The sequence below is a fragment of the Cricetulus griseus genome, chromosome 4 (genome assembly GCF_003668045.3).
Source record: "Cricetulus griseus strain 17A/GY chromosome 4, alternate assembly CriGri-PICRH-1.0, whole genome shotgun sequence".
Taxonomy (NCBI): domain Eukaryota; kingdom Metazoa; phylum Chordata; class Mammalia; order Rodentia; family Cricetidae; genus Cricetulus; species Cricetulus griseus.
This window is the reverse complement of record NC_048597.1, coordinates 161,141,592-161,158,968: the sequence shown is the minus strand read 5'-3', so window position 1 is coordinate 161,158,968 and position 17,377 is coordinate 161,141,592.

Genomic DNA, 17,377 nt, shown 5'->3' with positions numbered 1-17,377 from the left:
CCCCTGAAGGCAGAGATGGACAAGCCGAGAACTTAATCAGGAATGGAAGACTCTGTGATCTATGAGGACATCATCAACTATGAATTAGTTCACCTGGCTGCAGATGTCTGACATACAGCCATTTAATTGGGTTCCCTTGATGAGCCATGTCCCAAATTCTCAGTTAAATAATTAATAGTCAATATGAATCTGATAACGAATGCTCTTGGATTCTATCCATATCATTGTATAAACCTAGTTTATATAATGGCACAAAAAAATACTTGTATTTGGGAGACAAGATGATCAGGTTTTCAGGCTAGGAGAAAGCAACTTTGTCTATAGAGCCATCCTACAAGTCTAGGTCTTGTTGTTTTTGTTTTCTTTTAAGACTTGGGGTGGGGGCACATATGTGTAGGTGCCTGTAGAGGCTAGAAGAGGGTATTGGATACCTGGAATCTGGAGTTAAAGGCTGTTGTGAGATGTCCATTTTGGGTATTGGGAACCGAAGTCCAGTCCTCTACAAGAACAGCAAGTGCTCTTAACCAAGGAGCTCTCTCTCAAGCCTCCTAATTGTATTTTGAGACAGGTTCTTACTCTATAGAAAAAGCTGGCCTGGAACTTACTATGTAGCTCTGGCTAGCCCCAAACTCACAGTCATTCTCCTGCCTCCTGATTGCTGAGATTGCAGACATGCATTACCATGACCAGCTCAGCAGTCACATATCAAAGTAATGATGAGTTGTTTTTATTTTCACTGAGTGTTAAGAGTTAAGCTTGCCATGGTAGGCAAGCAGTTTACCACTAACTCACCCACATCCCCAGCCTCCTCTTTCTTCATTTTGACCAACAGAACAACAGTGAACCTCAGAGACCCACTTATGGGATAAGGGAGAAATATAGAAGGTACCCCCAGGGGAAGTGTCACACTGTTCTGTGATCCTGAGAACGTCAGAGGCAGAACAAACACTTGGATCATATCTTGAGCTCCTGGGATACTGATGAACTAAGTTCCCTGAGCCCGTGTGGCAAACAACATAATGTTGCTAATCAAACTTCCTATGCACCCACCCAATTTTATAAATCAGTCTTTTGATGCACTAAGTGAAGATGAATTAGCAGTAATGAGGCTGTGACAGCTCCCTGAGGCACAGGCTTGACGAGAGCTTTGATGGCTGTGGCATGAAGGAGGGGGACTCTTCTTGCAGGCATCAGTGCATGCTGCCAAGTTCATGCACTGCAGCTTCACTTGTAAATCATGCACTCTCCCTCACACATGAAGTCGGCACCTGAGAAAGTCCAGCCTTTGCAGATCTGAGAAACTGAGCCATGCACTTGTCATAAGCTCTCCAGCAGTAGTGATCTTGAATCATCCATAACAGACATCAGTCCATGTTTGTAAATGGGGGAAGATGAAGGCCAGTTATAGCAGGCTGCAGCAATCAAGGCTACTTAACTCCCTGGCCAGTCTCCACCAGCCCAGTGGTAGTAGCTAATACTCTTCAACTCAAATGTTTAACCTCATAGCCTATGGGCCGCATTTAGTTTTGCAAATAGAATGTGTTGGCCTCACACAACATTGAGGGGAAAATGGAATTTGTTGTCATTATTTAACATTTGGAGATTACATAATAAAATACAAATCTCTAGCTTTTCTTATTTAAAGAATGCTGATTTTTTGAATGTTGGGTCAGCTTACTTATGTATTTGATTTATTTTTGGACATAGTTTTATGTAGCCTAGAATTGGCTTTGAGTTGCCTATGTGGAACTCCTGATGCTCCTGCTTCCACCTCCTCAATGCTGGGATTATGGGCATGTGTCACACATGGCTCTGGATCAGCATTCCTGTATGGCAGTAACATGCTGGAGCCAGGCAGAGGCAGCCAGCTTTACACAAGATGCACGGGACTGAAAAAGGCCGAGGGAGAACTGTGCATGAGCTAAGACAGTATTCCAAGGACGTGAGAAAGGGAGGGCCACCATCTCTGCCCAACATCCCTCGTTATTGTCTCCTCAGTAGCCTCATCTCAGAAGAGGTTAGGCCTCAAGAATTTAGCAAAAGCCTGTCATGACACCCCATCTTGCCTGGCTGGGAACACAAGCCCTTGGGTATACCACAGACACTACCATTAACCCTATAACCAACTGGTTTTATCCCATTCATATTTACTGTCAGGTCCTAGAAAGCATTTAAGCATTTTATGTTTTTACAGCAACTGAGCTGTTATACACTGATAAATAACAAAGGCTATGTGTGAATGAGCCTCTAGTACCCTCTCCCTGACCACCCCCATCACAAGCAGGAAAAGGACAGGTTGGGGAGGCTGGAGGCAACTCTGGTGCTTTTGGGGCACAGTGATGATTTTGTGTACCTCTCCAGCCCTCCATGGAGACAGGATCCCAGGACTATTTCCCTTGGTCCTTTCTCTCCCTAATGATAGTAGAAATGACATCATCATCATCATCATCATCATTATCATCATCATCATACCTCCCAACTCAAAAGTTCTGTTTGGTGGGGGCACACACCGTTAATCCCAGAACTCAGGAGGCAGAGGCAGGTAGATCTCTGTGAGTTCAAAGCCAGCCTGGACTGCAAAGTGAGTTCCAGGACAGCCAGAACTGTTACACAGAGAAGCCCTGTCTTGGGAAAAAAATGTTGTATTTGCTTTATATTTTCTGTGACTTATCATCTAATTATATCAGCAGCCAAGAAAGCAGTTATCTCTCTAGGAACTGGGGTATACCCTGCAGGTTGAAACAAAACATTCCATCTTCTTTGCATGCAACAAACAGAGGGATGGCATCTGCCTCGTGCACCAGCCAGATAGATAGGCAAGGCTACTGGGGACCTAGGGTAGGCCCCTGCCTGCCTTTCATCTTCTATCTTTGCTTTAATTTAGTATCTTTGCTACTGTCTTTACTCTGTGTAGTGCTAAAACCTTTGTGGGAAAATTGTGATCTGTTACCTCATCCCCTTTCCTCCTCTGTAATTCTAACACACATGCCAAGATTTGCTGGATGTCACAGCTACTCTCTAGGATGCTGATAACATAACATGTAACATGCATTCAGCTACTGGTACCTGCAATTTCCATGCCAGGGAACAGCCCTGTGAACATGCTTGCTGATACAATTGGTTTATTTGAGAGAATAAGGCCAAATTCCCTTCTCTCTACAGATGTATTGCTCACAAGAGACTACATCATCTCGGAAGCTTGCTGCAATCTCTCGCAGGAAGAATTCTTTACTTACTCAGCTTCAGAGAACAGTATATGACTTGGTTTTGGTGCTGGGGTAGCAAAATCCACAAGTCTGCCTTTTCTGTCACCTAGGCTCACCAATAGCAAGGTTTATGTGGTATTCCTTCTTAGCCACGTGAGCACCTGGAATTTGCTGGTGCAGAGTGGGAGCTAGGCAGTGGCTAATGAAAGACCACATTGTGAGACGGTCTCCAATGACCTTTGAGTTCTTGGTGCAATGGACTAGTCATCACTCTCCAATTGTTGCTTCAGGAAAGGAAACAGATGGATACCTACAGTGGGCACACTATTGCTGGAAGGATTCAAAGCTCTGACCCATCATGAACAATCCCAGAGAAGGTGCAGAGGAGCCCTGCCAATCATGCTCAATCCCTGGGAGGATCCAGGGCTCTACCCACCATCTCAGTACTGTGAGAGCTATAGGAAATGGGCTTATGATGAGCCAACCACTTGGCATAAGCTCTCTGGGGGTAGCAACCTTGAAATGGTCCATAACACAGAATCAATCCATGCAGTTATGAGGGAGAGATGGATGAAAGAGATGACAAGTGAGAAAATCAAGGCTGCTGACTACTGATCAATCTCCACCAATCCAACAATAGTAGCTAGTAGGTTGTTTTTGATTATGTCACTAATTCAGTTCACTATTTCATACACCATGACATACTGGCATCGGCTTGTGCTATTGACCCATGAAAATGAAATGGAATGCATGGTGGAAGCTTCCTGACAAAGACAAATTGTACATAAAATTTTTAATTAAAACTACAAAAGAGATGCAAACAATAACAACAACGAAAGAAAGGGGACTGCAGACAAAAAATAAATACTGTATAGTTAAAAATGAATGAGATGACTCCAAAAATTGTTTAAAATCTATATTTATATTTGAAAATTTAAATTATATTTGAAAATTTAAATGTCTGTTTTCCTTTTAGAATACTGGAATTTGTAAAATGTAAATATACAGCTTCAAGTAATTTGAGTTAAACTTCAAATAGTAGACTCAGCTATAAATGCAGGCCCTCTGAGTGACCCAAATAATTCAGAATATGAACATACATGAGTGCTCTAAGGTAAAATGCAATGATGAATCTATTATCTGTTAGCAATTCCCCTCTCTAAAGGCCCTTTTCAACGAACCCATTAACCATGCTGAATGAAAGGGAGTGATGGTTAATAACATATCATCAACTTGACAAGGTCTAGAAGCGCCTCAGAGACAGACCGCTGTCGTTTTAAGGAAGCTTCTAGACTCAGTTAATTGATGTGAGAAGACCAACCCTAAATGTTAGGCAGCAGCAACCTATAGGGTGGGGTCCTGGACTAGATAGAAGGGAAAAAGCAAGGTGAACGCCAGAACACCAGGGTACAATGTATCCAGTGGCCTCCAGCTCCTATAGCCATGACTTCCCTGCCCCAATGGTCTGCATCCTTTAACTGAGACAGAGTAAACCCTTCCTTCCATAAATTGCTTCTGCAGGCTGTTTTGTAACAGTAATTAGAAAAGTAATGAGTTCAGAGGACTTGTGTAGGCGGGGTGGCTGCTAATGCTGATTATGGCGACTCCATTGATTCAGTGTGTCGTATTGAACCTGTATTTGCAGCCTTGATTAAGTGCTGTAAGTACACCACTAAGCAGGCCAGGCCAGTCCCCTTGTCCTTGGGGAGTCTGTTTCGTTAGAGTGACTGTGAGCACAAGCTGGCCCAGGGTGAGAAGGAGAAAAGCACATGCCTCCTGCCAAGGGAAGGTGGCATGGCTAATGTAGCAAGCTAAACAGATTAACTCTTGTCGCTGCGTAGGATCTACCGCTCTGTAGGGCAGAGTCTTGGCAGAAGCAGTATCTCTGGCAGCAGAGAAATATAAGAAAGCAAAGTGTATGGAAGCAAGCCTGCCAAGCTGGGCACTGCCCGCTCCACCACAGATGTTCGAAGTAGGTGTCACGTATTCGTGAATGCCTCATTGCAGCCCTTTAAAAGTCTCAAGGGTCACAAAAGACAATGGAAAAGAGGTGAATTTTTCCAGGTTGGAGAAGACTAAGGAGGCTTGACAGAAAGACCTCTCCTTGCCTCCAGGTGCGAGGTGGAGAGAATACAATTCCTGGACAGTCAAGAAGCCGTGAAGCTACCCCTTCACATGGGTATCAGAGCTGCATCTCGCCTGCCCATTCTGGGGCACCTGCAGGATTGTGTTTGTTTGTTTGTTTGTTTGTTTGGGATAGGATCTCACATACATAGGCTGGCTTCAAACTCTCTAAGTAGTTTAAGGATGGCCTTGAACTTGATCCACCGTCCACTGACTCCTGAGTGATAGGATTACAGGCATGTACCACCATGCCCAGCTTGACACATGTGCTTTATCTGAGGTAACTTTAGACTGAGAGGGAGTTACAAAAGCAGTTAAGGCGTTTACATACTCCTTCCCCCAGCTTTCACTAGTATCTTCATGTTACACAACCAGGAACCGCTGTTCAACGTTATTAACAAAAGGACAGATTTCCTGGGCATTTTGTCAGTTTTTCACTAATGTCCTTTTCCTGGTCCAGGCTCCCACTTGGTATTCAGCTCCAGCTGTCCACCCACCCCTTCCAGATCTGTTCTGTTGGATGTGAGACAGCCTATGGCACTGAGCTGGGCTGGACCCAGCCTCTAACTACCAGGTCCTGGTCATTGGAGTGGCTGTTATGTCACTTCTGCTAAGAAGATTGGTCCTTTCCACCTGCATTGAGAGACCCGTGAGGGGCCAATGCTGGAGAAAATTGATTCTTGTTTACATTAGGACAATAGTAAGAAAAATCATAGCACTGCAAGATGGTTCATCAGGCAGCGAGTGAGCACCATGTTCCCCATTATACACACCTCTTTCTCCAGCCCTGAAAGAAACACAAGTGGTAAATATTACTAACCCTTATATTACAGATGAAGCAGGAGATCCAAGGGAGGCCAATATCATAGTATAGCTAGTAAGTAACTGTGGAATACTAAAAGCCCGAGGTATCAACCAGCAAAGCTGTGGTCTCCTCTAGAAACAAGGCCATCACCACTGTACTATGAAAGTAAATGGGGCATATGGGATACTATAACCATGACTGCTGCCAACCTGCACTCTTAAGTCAGTTCAATGACTGGATTTGCCAATATTGATTGACACAGGTACCTCTAGAAATAGGACTAAGAACCCTGTGATGTTTCGGTGCTGATGCGTGCAGGCATGCTGCTGTCTCTTGGGACAGGATGCTGCCTGCTTCCATGGAGCATTCCTTGAACAGACAATTGACCACATGGCTAATCCATGATCTCTAACCTATGGTCTCTCCATAACTTCAGAGGCAGGTTCCACCAGCCTCGGCCTATACAGATAGGCAGAAATTGGAATAAGGTGTCATGATGTTACCATTCAGGATGCAAGTGTCTGTGTCAAGCACAGTAATACAGTGTTGCCTTCAGGAGCCACCACAGTTTCCAACGTGCTTGGCTGCTGAAAGTGCAGATGGACTGATGAGACAGAATTCCCAACTGGCTGCCACCGACCTTTCTGTGACTTTTAAAACTTAATTTGTTTTCTTAAATCTGAGATTATTTTCTATATCAAACTCACATTATAACACCTTATGTATTTAATATAGGGCATTATTCCTGTACAAATGGGAAAAATGAATTCAGTGTTTCAAGCCAATAGTGGTTTGAATGAGAACGGCTCTGTTTTGGTACTCGGTCCTAGTTGGTAGAACTGTTTGGGAAGGATTAGGAAGTGTGTCCTTGTTAGAGAAGATGTGTCACTGGAGGCTGGCTTTGAGGTTTCTAAAGCTCATTCTAGTCACACATAACTATTTCTGCCTCGTGCTTATTATCACAATGTAAAGTCTCAGCTACTGCTCCAGCACCATGCCTGCCACCTGCCATGCTCCACACCACGATGGTCTCACCCTCTGAAATAGTAAGCCTCCAATAAAACCTTTCTTCTATAAGTTACCTTGGTCATGGTGCCATTATCACAGCAATAGAAAAGTAACTAAGACCAATATGGCTATTAATTTCTGTAAATGTCAACTCAACGCAGTAAACTGGAAGACTTTTTTTACAAAGTTGACAGCACAGCTAAAGTTCCAAAAAAATCTAATATATTGTATATTCTATATAATAGCATATATTTTATATTGTATACTACATAAAATTATATTTATATTTTATATAAAATTTTATATATTATAAAATTAAACTTATATATCCGATAAGAATTTTAAAATACATATGAAAATACCAATAGCTGTATGCTGTGCATCAATGGCAGTAACAGCTTTTTAAGGCTCTGCAATCATCTGAACAAAATGGTAGAGACAACCAGTTCAAACATTAAAAATAATATTAAGTAAAAGCAAACCCCATAAAACAGCACAGTTATATAACTGTTGTGGAACCTGGCTTGGTTTATTGCTATTTAGTATCATCATCATTATATTCTTAGTCATCATCTGGAAATAAAACATTCTGAGTAACAGCATTGAAAACAGCTTTGATGAAGCACGGTCACTACAATGCATCATAAATCAGGTACAAGTTCTTCTACATCCACAGGGGTGTAGTGCAGTGCTGGCCCACATCTACAATACTGGAGGACACAGTTGAGACTTGATTCTACTTTTCAAGCAGAGCTGTCTGTAGTTTTGATGCTTAAGAAGGATTAGCACCCAGCCAAGAAGGCAGCTCAACAAATAGCGAGGAAATAAAGACCTGTGCAGAAGTCCTCCAGCTCTGAGGAATGAATCTTGCAACATATTACACCCCTTGAAGACCCAACCTATCCCATCTCAGGGCTCCAGCATTCGCAGACAGGAGCCCACACAGACTCTGGGTCTGGATTGAGAACTGAGTGGGTTGAGAAGATGCACAGAGCTGAGCAGTCACACTCTGCTCTGTGGTACCCATGCCTGTCTCCACTGGAGCAGCTCCAGCCACCACTCAGACTCTCCTCACCCCTTCCTGCACCATTTTTGCAGCCTACTCTCATCTTTCCTTTTGGCTAGACAGTTCTTGGCACATCTATGGTATAGGATGTTGCATGTGCATGGACCAAAGTGGCTTTGAGAATCAGAAAGGGAAAGGTTTGACCCTACTCAAGACTCCTATTTGACCCTTTGAGGAAAAGAAAAGGAAATCTTGGTCCACATTCAAAGATGTGAAGCAGCCAACCAGCAAACACACTTACCTGAAGTAAAAACAACTCCACAAGGACTCAGCATCCAGAATTCAGGTGGGCCCCTGGGCCAAAAGAGGTGCACAAGAGAAAACAAGGTGGCTGGGAGCAGGATGTGAAGAAAGAGCTCCAGGCTTAAAGCCAAAACCTGAGTCTGGCCCCAAGTCTATCCTCCTTTCTAACTGTGTGGCCTCAAGCAAGTCACCGTGCTCTTCTGGCCCTCAGCCTTATGGCTGTGCCAGAGGCTACATCCTCCCAGTTATAGACTGAACCTACCGTGTTAGGGTCTCCATCCTGAAGGTCCAGAGAGCATAGGATAGCGCAGAACCTTCTGGGTTGTCAGTTATGGGACTTTTGTCTACTGTGGCTACGGTACCTGTCCAGCAGGAGTCTATGGTTATGAAGAGGGTAAGACATGCTCCCTGGTGTGGGCCTAGCAGCAACGAATATGAATAAATGAATATCAATCAATTAGGAAGTCACCATCAGTCTGTGAAATTGAGCCAGATGAAGAGCCAGTGAGTGAGCCATTAGGAATAACAAGCCCCCAAATGGGACATAAGTCTTATGCTCTTCCAATTACAGTGAGAGCTGTAGTCCTTAGGCCAACAGAGTTTCCAAGCCTAGAAGGCAACCTGAAGCAGTAAGAAAGAGAGTCTGGCCTCATCCTGGTCCAGGCCAGTGTTGGAAGCAAGCAGCTCATGCCAGCATACCCTGGCTCAGAAGAGCTGTGAGTCCCCAGGTCATCCTTGATGATTCTAGGAATAGGAAGACTTCTGATTTCCTCTCCGAGCAGCTCTCCACTCCTGTGAGCACAGAAACCACTGCCACAATGTTTCCTACTGCAGAAGGTGGCCTCTCAGTGATGGTGGTGTGGTGATCCTTCTACAGTAGTCCTGAGCATCTCTTCTTGTCCCCAGCACCAGCACAATGGGGAAGGATGTTGAGGAGGCATAACTGCAAGGCCTGGTGTTCTTAACTGACCTCCCTGGAGGGCACGGCTTCCTGCTCTGTCCCTTCCTCAATCCTATTCTTGCATGGCATGTGGGCTGTCCCCAGACAGGAAAACTGCATCAATAAAAGGATGGCTCTCCCTGGCCTCTTTGATTGATTAGAGCCAAGTGTAGCCTATGTCAATGAAGCCAGTCTCATAGGCCTTGAGCCTGGGTGGGGTACACTGGATTGGAGGTCTCTTCATCCCCTCCTATCCACCACCCAAAGCCATGGCTTTAGGTTTGCATTGTTATGACTGCCTTCCTAAACTAAGCCTCTGGCTCTTTTCCTGTAAAAAAGCAAGGATCTTTCTAGGGCTGGTCTGTTTTGTGGCTTTTTCTGCCTCCACATGTTACGTCATCTGCCCAGTCCCTCAACTTGAATGTCACTATTTCTCCACTTGCCTCCGCTTCCAGCTGTCTAACTCCTGTCAGGCTTTGACTTCTGGAAGGAAGCTGACTGCTGAGCTCATTGTGGCCTCTGCCTTCTGGTCTTCAGTGTTCTCACAGAGGGATAAGAAGAGAGGACATGCAAAGAACAGCCTAGTTCCCTGGGAGAGCAGGGCCACCCTGGCATGTCCTGGGAAGATAGGTGGGTAAGGAAGGAAGATTTTTGGCATTCCCTTAGTTTAGAAATGTCAAGCATTTATGGAGTGTATATTGGCAGTAATCTGCCAGCTACCTTTCAGTCAGACTGATACAAGAGTTGAGGGCAGGTTGTGAAGAGTGTCTTCCCAAGGACCATACAAAGCATTCAGTGAAATGGATTGAGTGAATGAAGGCCTGTAAGCGCAGAGTGTGGGTGAGCACAGAGTGTGGTGGTTAATACTATTGTCAACTTGACTGGACTGACAAACACTGAGGTAATTAGTGAAGCTCATCTCTGGCAGTATCTGTGATGGCATTTCCAGAAACAATTAGATGATGAGGCTCTGACCTAATCAAGAATTAATCACTGGACAAAGTCATAATTTGATGGCATTATATGGAACTGATAGAAGGTAGGAGGCAGGTCATAGCTAACAGAAGTGGGCTCTGGGGGAGGGGTGCACCTGGGAGCTGTATCTTTTCCCATGCTCCTTTTCTCTGCTTCTTGCCCAGGACAATTCAAACTGCTTTGTTCCACTGTGATAGACAGACACCTTCCAAACTGTAAGCCAAAATATGTGTGGTTTTTGATTAGAGCAGCATAAAGTAACAAGTACAAGTGTGGCAGTCATGACAGAGACGTTCCCACCAAGACGATGTCTCCCACGGGACAACTATTAGAAGGTTAGGCCCAAGATTTTAAGCTGGAGTGAAAGTGGAGGAAAGATCAAAATGGCCTTCATCTCTGGCAAGTAAATAGACTCAAAGACGGGTATGCCATCCGCAACTGAAAACAGAGAAACTATCCAATAGGATATCAGCTATCACACTATCTGAGTGTGAAAGGGATGGGTCACAGACATAATTAGTCCCTTCATCTGCTACTGGTGTATGAGACTATACCAGAGTTTTCTGTATTTCCAAAACATATGGAAATGCGTGCTTTCATTTGAAATCCCATTAATTTGGAAATGGTTGTGACTGACTGATAGTACCCTATGAGCCAAAGCTTTTCTAGGGGGCAGATCCAAAGCCAAACTCTATCCAAAGCCAAACAGTAGCTTAAAGACATTGTATTCTCCAAAGTCCTCACAACAGCCCTCTAGCCAGTCCTCTTTACGTGTTGAAGAAACCGTTCTCAAAGAGGCACATTAGTTTGTTCAAAATCTTTCGGGTAGTTAGTATAAGAGGCAAGGCCAGAACATAACACTCTCTGTAGCACTTTCCCCAGATTCTGCACTGTCTCCAAGCTGGAAAGGACAACAGAGCCTTGTCATTAGGACAGTCCAGGAGCTATGTCACTGGCTGCTAGTCTTGATATTCTTTTTTGTTGTTGTTGTTTTGTTTTGTTTTTGCTTTTGTTTTTCAAGATAGGGTTTCTCTGTGGCTTTGGAGGCTGTTCTGGAACTAGCTCTTGTAGACCAGGCTGGTCTTGAACTCACAGAGATCTGCCTGCCTCTGCCTCCCAAGTGCTGAGATTAAAGGCGTGTGCCACCACCACCTGGCTTAGTCATGATATTCTTGAATGAGAAAATGTGAAACAGTCTGTTGCATTATCACTTAGGCTCTACAGGCAGAATAGTTCTTGATCAAATGGACAGATGGCTTCTTTGAATCAACCAAACAGAGCCATAGTCTTCCATCAGTTCCTAGGGAGACCAGGTCCTATTAAGGAAGGTCCCAGCTTCTTTGTCAAAAGCTACAGGGTGATCTTTTGCCAGCCTTCCCCAAAGGAACCTCTGGACTTTAGCAGGACAAGTACACATTACAAAATGTCTTTGGAATGTATTGGGTAGTGGCTGTGAATGACACTAATGCCCAGTGGCTCAAGACATCACTGTGGGTTTCTAGTCCACTGAAGTACTTATGATCATTTAATCAATGAGATTTATCTTAGATCCTTCTCCCTGTGGGTCCTGAAGGTCCCCCAAACCAGACTTTAGTTATTTCTTTGGTTTTAGAATTTATAGCTGAGATAGACAGATCCAACAACATGTAAAATCCTCTAGAACACAGGATTAGCTAAATTTCTTAGAGCTGTTAAGGGTTATGTTATCTAAGGGTATTTAAGGGTCATGTTAACCCAGGGAGATGCATTCTATGTTTTCAGGGTTTGCTGCCTGTAACGTTTGCCTAATATGGTAGATATTAACAAGAATAAAACCTGAAAACATGCAAAAGATTCCTACCTTAGAAAAGATGAAGATAACCTCAAGCTTTGGGGTTGTATTGAATCCTATAATTTATAGAACACTGAGTTTTATAGCAATCTCATGCCAGCTTTCTTCCACTGATATATATATATATATATATATATATATATATATATATATATATGTTTGCTTTTTGCATTGTTTTTGAATAGTATTTTATTTATACTTTGATAATGACATCCATGAACCAAATATATTTTGATCATATTCATATCTTCCATTCCCCTCTCTTACTCCCCTCTCTCCTTCTCAACCTCTTCTTTTCCCCCAGCAGACCCCTCTTACCTCCATGTGTTTATTTTGTGTGTATGACTCTCTAAGTTTTGTTAGGGATGCTCACATGCAAGTGACTGTGTGGTTATTTACTGACTAAAGGCAACTTCTCAGTGACTCCACTACTGAAGAAAAATGGTCCCCCACCCCCCATAGCCACTAACTGCCAGTAGTTCCTCAGCTAGGATTGGGACCTGAGAAGCCCCAGGGAAGCCATACATGACCTTTTTTGTTTTTTTCTGAGACAAGGTCTTGCTATGTAACACAGACTAACCTGGCACTTCTATGCAACACAGGCTGGCCTTGAACCCTGTGCAATCCTCTGCTTCAATTCCTGGAGTGCTGGGATTACAGGCATGTACCATCCACTCAGCACAGGCATTTCTTGCATCCTTTTGTAAAGCCAGCTTTGTCATCTCACTAGTTCCCCAGCTAATGAATTATGCAAATCTTTGGCACGTACATGTTTGAGAAATCGGTTTTTAACCTTTTGAAAATTATTACTCTAACAGTTTACGTGACTCAAAAGATAAACACCTGTGAAGAATTTGGCTGGCTGAATTAGCAGGCAGAACAACGCCTGATGTCTTCCCTCTTCTCTCACCTGGACCCTGCAGCCTAGCACACTGGATTCCCATAAGCCCCCCATCAGCAACCTGGGGCCGGGGTGAGGGGGGCGGGGCATGTGCTGCAGGATAACCTGCCCATGTATGTGGAATCCACTCTCAGGCAGCACAACCACACTATGAGAAAGGCCAGCATTTCCTTCACAGCTGGGGACACATGGCTTCTTTTGGTACTTGTAGATAGAAAATGCACAGAAAAGACAACAGCTACCCAGCCTTTCCCCTGTGGGTATCATTAGATGGAGTGAGTTTGTCTAAGACTTTTCCTTTGCTCTCCATATTGGGGCGTAGGGGCAGGGGCACAGATACCCGTGGGGGAGCACAGATACCTGTATGTGCATGTAGGAGCACATACAGGGGTGTGTGTGTGTGTGTGTATGTGTGTGTGTGCGTGTTTGTATGTGTGTGTGTGCCCACAGGTACCCATGTGTGTGTATGCAGGTGTGCCCCCATGTGTGTGTATGCAGGTGTGCCCAAGGTACTCATTGGGGGCACAGGTACCCATATGTATGTGTGTGTGTGTGCACGCACAACAAGTGCACCAGACTGAGCTGGAGGATGGGAGATGGCACTTTGAACAAGCCAGCTTTTCACTCCCCAGGGTACAAAAACCCACACATCTTCTGCAAGCATCCCTGACCCTGACACCAGTGCTTCCCTTTTTCAGAGCCAGCCCTTGTGTCTAGACTACTGCAGACCACACTGTTACAATGGTCATTTGATCAGGAATTAGAAGGTCTGGGTCGCTACCTTGGCTCTGCATCATCTTCTTAGCTGCATGGTTAAGATTAGTCACTTCATCTCTCTCTCTCTCTCTCTCTCTCTCTCTCTCTCTCTCTTTCTCTCTTCTTCCCTCTGCCAAAGCCTCAGTTTTATTAAATGATAATAACAGCTACTGTCTTATTTAATAGGACAATGAGCAACAGGCTTGCATCTCAGCTCTCCACATACAATGTCAACAGCCAAGAATTTGGGGGCACCTACTTAGCTGCTGCTGCTCATTTCACTAGTGTACGAGTAAGGTGCTGATGCCAAAGGGACAATATAAAGATTGAGTCATTGTAAAGTTTACTCGCAGTACTAAGTAATGTATGTTGAGTGATTATAGTAATACCTGGCATACCATACGTCTTGCAGAAGTGCCAGTTCTTTTGACTGCAAACTCTCTGAGGCAGTGGGGTCTGCATCCACTAAGAAGTACTGTATTTATGATTACTTATTTTCTTCTATCAACCTGCCTCAGATTTGTGAGTTTTGCCTCTTCAGGTAAATCTGTGGAATACTGAGAAAAATACCAGTAAGTGTGAATGCAAAAATAAACAAGACAGAGTCCTGGTCTTCAAAAAGATCACAGCTCAAGGAAGAAACAAGAGTGGTGGTAATTAACACAGCACATTTATGAGATGACAGCACCTGGAGGCCATCTGACCAAGCTGAGGTCCTTCAAGGCAAGGCTGAATCACATGCCACGCAACACCAAGTCCTCATCTTTATGATCTACTACTGGAACACAGCTTTGTACATCACAGAAGGCCAGCAGATATTTGTTGAATACACAAGGAATTGAGTGACCTTTCTTAGTGCATAGGTCACACAAAGTCCCTCAGGGAGAAGGAATAGCCTCACTCATCCTAAGCACCAAGAAAGGCATTTTTCACACACACCAGTATGATGGGCTAACTCTCACTGTACAGATCTCTCTCCCCAGATGGGCACTCAGGTGTCTGGCTGGCAGTTTGCTCCAGTTTGCTAGCAGCTGCACTTGTATTTGTATTTGTACAAGGAAACTGCCAAGTGCCACACATGATAGTGTCACTTTTCCTGGCTGGTTGGCTGTTAAAACACTCCTCAGTGAATCTGTTTTACAGATGAGGAAATGGAAGCTCAGTCGTTAAGGAACTCAGTCAACTAGGGAGCCCATCTTTTCATGTGGCCCACCCTTTCTCCCTCAGTTGTTTGATGTGGCATGGGTCAGTCGGCTACCTGTATCTTGTCCCAGCCAAAAGAAAAGAAGAGAAGCTCCACTTCTATTCAAACTCCCCAGAAGGCCCATGACTCTCCCTGCCCAGGCCAAGGTCTACGGCAACCCCTTGCTATCTGCCTCTTTTATTAACTACTTTGGAACTCCTTGTTCAACACCATCAGAAAGGATGGACCCACAAGGCAACAGTCAGCCTCACTAACCAGGACAGGAGTATAAATATCAGCTCACAGGAAAACAGAAAAGAACAAGTATTGACAAGGATGTGGAGCAATCAGAACCCTTGTAAACCTTTTCATACAGCTGTAAAAAGATGTGACTGCTACAGTGAGCAGCAAGAGAGTCTTTTAAAAAAAAACTGTGACTGGAATTGTTAAAAGCTCTAGCAATCCATTTCTGGGGAGCCGTCCAAAAGAAGTGAAAGAACAATGCGCCCACATTTACAAGCATTATCACAATAGCAGAAGCAGCAGCTGCCATTGGAGAGATGATAAAGAAAATATGGGCTGTCTATAAGATAGAATATTACACAACCACTAAAAAGAAAGAAGGCCTGGAGGAATAGACAGCAGAGATAAACCTTGCCAGTTATTTTTGGTTGATATTCAATAAAAGGGTCATGAACACACAGTACAGAAAGGATGGTTTCTTTAATAAGTGGTTTTGGAGAAAACTGGTTATGCACAAGCAAAAAAAGTAAATAGGACATTTACATCACCCTTTATTATATAAATGTTTTCAAAATGGATTAAAGTTTTAACACTAAAACCCATAACTATTAAACTACTAAAAGAAAACAAGAAGCACTACAAGATTATGAACTGGGCAGCGATACCCACCTTTCATATGACCCCCAAACCCAGGCAACAAAAGCAAACCCAGGCAAACAGAATCACATCAGGCCAAAAGCATCTGTGGAGTAAAGGAAATGATTGGATGAATGAAGAGACATTGTGAGAGAATATTTGCAAATCCTTTATCTGCCAAGGAGTTCACATCCCAAACACTCAGGAAATTCACACTCTTTGGTAACAGGAAAACAAGTAAGCATTAAAACACTGTGAAGCTGGAGAGGTCAAGACTGCTTCCTGTGCTTGCAGAATCACAACCACCTGTGATTTCCAGACCCAGGGGACCTGACGCCCTCTTCTGGCCTCCATAGTCATCTGCACATATATGGGACACATACACACAAATTTATAAACAGATAGAGTGAATATTTCTCTAAGGAAGTCATATTAAACTCAAACGAACAAATGAAAAAATGTTTGAACTAGGCATGGTGGCTCATGGTTGCCATCCTAGCACTTAGGAAGAAACTAAGGCAGGTGGATTGACATGAGTTCCAAGAGCCTGGGCTATGCAATTGGTTCCAAACAAGCTTGATCTACAAAATAAGACCCTTTCTCAAAAACAAACAAACAAAACTAAAACAAATAAAAACAAATTATGAGGAAGAATAAGTTAAAATCCCAGATGGTACCTCCCACGGTTACGATGGCTATCGTCACCATATTGAAAGGCAACGGGGGTTTCAGGGACAGAGGAAGGAGAGCTTTTGAACTTTGGAGGAAGTATGATGTAGCAGAGCCATTTTAGAGAAAAAGGACAAAGATGTCTATAGGAAATCAAGGTAGGGCCAGCAAGATGACTTAGGAAGTAAAGGCACTTATTGCCAAGCCTGAAAGCCCATTCTATCCCTGAACTCATATGGTAGAAGGGGAGTACTGGCCTACAAGTTGTCCTGTAACCTCCACACATACCACACCACACACACACACACACACACACACACACACACACACACACACACCAAATAAATAAATAAATAACAAAAATATAATTACTACATGATGCAGCAATATTGCTTCTGGCATATATAAAAAGTAATTGATATCTATATGTGGAATAGTATATGCATGTTCCCACATTTATTACAGAATTATTCACAACCAAGATCTGAAAACTAACTACCAAAGCCCAGCTAAATGAACTTTTAAAATATGTGGTAGGCATATACAGTGGAATATTATTCAACCTTTAAAAAATACTGAACTCCTCTCACTTGAAATCACAGGAATGTAGAGAGCATTATATTGTGTAACATCCCAGTCATAGAAAGATACACATTACAGGATCTCACTTCTGCCTACAATCTGAAAACTATCACTGTCAAAAGCAGGGAGTCTGAATAGTAGTTACCACGTTATAGAGGACAGAGAGTGGGCCAATCAATCTAGACAAAGGAGTGCCAAGTTCCAGCTAA